Here is a 3752-nt window from a genome sequence, read left to right as displayed (position 1 = left end):
GCGGGAAGGGGATGGGCGCTGCCAGGGCTCCGGGCGCTGGAGGCGCAGACGGCGACCTCCCTTCGGCCTCGCAGGGGCTGCCTCCGCCTCTCCCCGCTGCCCACTCGGCGCCCCCACAGCCGCGGGTCCCCCCAGCTGAGTCCGCGCACCCTGCCCGCGGGGGCAGTCGACCCCGGGCTCCCGGAGCAGTCGCTGTGTGGGGAGCTTCCTATTCTTGCTTTATTGTTTCTATCAGTCTGTGTTGCTGTTTCCTTTTTTTTCTGTCTTTCTCGTCTTGCTAGTTGAGGAGATACAGATGGGTGGGCTTCTGCTCTTCTCCTCTCTTATGCTTCCTGAGTTGGCATCTTGACCTTACCCGGAGCACAGGCTGTGTGTCCCAGCCTGGGGGCGATCTCGGAAAGGCAGCAGCAGAGAGTGATGTAATTAAATGATCTCGTGTGTGTGTGTGTGTGTGTGTGTGTGTGTGTGTGCGCGCGCGCGCGTGTGTGTTTTAGTTTGGGGGATTTTTTTTCCCATCAATTACAACGCTTAGATTTCTCTCCTAACCTCCTAAAGCATTCACTGAATTTGAACCCAGTCTTCGTGCATGCAATCATATTTAAGAAAACGCTTTCCACTAGGCGTTTTCTAAGCGGATATATCTTGGTTTCCCTAAGAGACTGCAAACTCACTGAGGACAGGAAGATCAAATTTAGAGCAACTTGGAGGAAGTGATCTGGTTTTTGTTTATCATTTTCCTCAGTACTTGGCACAGTATCCTACATGGGAGGAAATCTGCCAGTCATTAGTTCAATAAATGTGTATTGTGAGTAACGCATATCTGCATAACAAATAAATATAGGAAAGGAGGCACAGTACTTATAGTTATTCTATGTCATTCGGTGCCTGACCCAGTGCTACTGCCACATGCTTTGAGATCCCTATTAGAAAGTCTGTGATGGTGCTCTGCCAGTGGTTTGCTTTGGGACCTCAGACAAATCACAATCTCTTAGCTTCCTAAGCTTTAAAATTAAATGGTCACATTAGATGACCTTTAAAATCCCTACCGCTCCTAAAATTCTATAATTGTATGATTATAGTATCTGCCCAGCCTAGCACCTCTGTTACTGTTCATAAGTTCAGATGAAGATTTATAGCAGGTGAATGGGCTTTAAAAATGGCAAAGAATTTCTCAAAATCCAATCCTTTTTAAAGTAGACAGTTTGCTTCTAAGGGTTGAAATGGTTTCAGAGTTCTTTGCAGTCTTCATATACGTAATATTCTCTTATGTACATGGTAGTTATTACATTATTTAATGAATATTTACTGATTGAATGAATGAATGACACAACATAATAGTACCAATTCCAGTTTCTAGTTAACATTTTTGTTCATTTTCACACTTAAAATGATAACCTCATTGAAAAATCTGTATACTGTGTTTGCGATGAGGCCAAGTTCAAAGTTTTACAGAGGGATAATTACTCTTCAATTAATTAAATTCTTTCTAATGTCCAAGAAAATGTCTGTTATATCAATCCAATCCAGAGAGGTGTTGTAAAATATCGACCTAAGTTATTGTTCTTATGACCAGTGCAGGAAAACTGCAAATGCAAGGAGGGCAGGCTTCTCAGCCATTAAACTTGAGTACCTAAAAGGACCAAAGAATGTTCCATTTGTCGTTAAAGAAGAAATATAAGCAAAAACACCTTTATGCCTGGATCTTCTGAAACAGAAAGGCTGTCTGGCAGGCTATGGCCTGTAGATGGAGGAGAGGAGAGCCAGAGGTCCTCTCTCCTCCCCAAATTGCAAATGTTCTTTGTCAAAACCCAGAGCGGTCGTTTTTTCTTTCCTCAGAAAGGTTTTTAGAGCTTTGCAGGATCATTTACTTAATGACTTCTTTCTATGCCCTGCTAACCTCCTTTCCAGTCTGGATAAGTACGTGGGAATTCCTCCAAGAAAGGAAAACCAGATTAAAGAATCAGAACCCAAATAAATTCTCATCCAAATATAGGCCGGAAGAAGCAAAATGGAAAGGAAGACATTAGTAGATTCAGATTTCCTGGCCTTAGTCTATTATTGCCCTACAAAAATTTATATTATTTTGGTTTCAAAATGGAAGAGCATCCTGAAGAATGCTGGTACAAGTAGAGTTGATTTTTCCTTCCCAGAATTTACAACCTCTTTTCGAACACACCTGTCAGAATGATCCCTTTAAAGTGAAAGCATTTGCAGTCCATTTGCTGGGAGTTCATAGAGAGCAGGCAAGATTTTAATGCCTGATTTTAATTATTCATTTGAGACAGAAGTTACACAAGTGTGGATGAAATTGGCTGCAAGTTGTATTGTTCTTATTTAGATAGATAGATTCATTTTATTTTTTATGGCTCTGCTCCCCATTTACTTCTGCCAACAAATAGAAGAGGAAAGTACCAGTAATTTCCTAAATTATTCCCCTTTTCCAGAAGACTACAATAAATAGGCTAATCATGGAGGGAACTCTATTTCAAGATGTTTTGAATCCAACAACCCACTAAGCAATCCAATAGATTTTCATTAATATAATATAATATAATAAGAATGAGTCACTTGTTAGGAAAGTAATTGATATCAAAGGCTAGTAGGGAACATAAATCTGTAATTCCAATAAGGAGTCTTTTCACTGTGCACGTGACAAATATGCCACGATTTAGTCTAAGTTATCATCATTTCTCATCTGGACTACAACAGCCTCTTACTGCTCACTCTACTCCATAATTGCACTATTCCATTCCTTCTCTCCAATAGTCATCTCCAAAGATGGCATCAGTACAAGGGCACAAGCACACTGAGATGATCCATTTTTGTGCATGATGAAAATAATAATTTGGTGATATATTTAGTTTTATTCAGAAGGATTAAAATTTAGCCTTGCTAAAATATTTATTGATGAATATACCTATGTTATATATAGCTTTATATACTATATAAACATGTGTATATATATGCATATATATGTATAAAGAGAGAGACAGAGGCAGATAGAGAAAGAAGCAGAGGCAGAAAGACAATGAATATGAACATTTAGTCACTGTATACTGATTGGTGTGCACAATCAAAAAAGTGTGGACACTCTGCCCTTCAAAGCAGCACAAGTAGTCTTTCAAAAGTATCAAAAATATAATTTATTATAACTGCTTAATACTTCCTGCCAGCTTACCATCACAAACAGAATAATATCCAAACTCCTTACCATGACTGACCAAGTACTCACTTCTCAATCACACTTGGCAGGATTCTCTACCCTCATTCTAAAACGCCAACCATTAGGGGCTATCCTTTCCTCTGATGTGCCTGGTTTTTTCCAGTTTGTGACTTTGCCCATGCTGTTCTGCCTGCCTAGAACATCCACCCTCCAACCTACTTCACAAGGCTGACTCCTATTCTTTGAGACCTTCACTTTAAATATACAACCTTAGAGAGACCTTTCCTGAACCTCTGCCTAAAGAAGAAATTTATTCTACATTTTCTGTATCAGTCTCTTGCCAGATCTTTCTAAGCGTATATTACAGCATTTAATTATTTTACTTAAACCTGCTTTTTGTTAATAACTTCCAAAAAATCTGCATGTGGATAAAGGCCATATCCTCCTTATTAATCTCATTTCAACATTTCTTCCACTCACTAACTTATTAAGTGCCCAAGAAATAATGGCTGGCTAGCTGGGCAGTACCAGTACAACAACAAGCCTAGGAGTACAACTCTTGGTAACTAATACCTCGTAAATAAGATAT

The sequence above is a fragment of the Colobus angolensis genome, unplaced genomic scaffold (genome assembly GCF_000951035.1).
Source record: "Colobus angolensis palliatus isolate OR3802 unplaced genomic scaffold, Cang.pa_1.0 Scaffold75, whole genome shotgun sequence".
In the NCBI taxonomy this organism is placed as follows: domain Eukaryota; kingdom Metazoa; phylum Chordata; class Mammalia; order Primates; family Cercopithecidae; genus Colobus; species Colobus angolensis.
Note: the sequence above shows the minus strand (reverse complement) of the source record.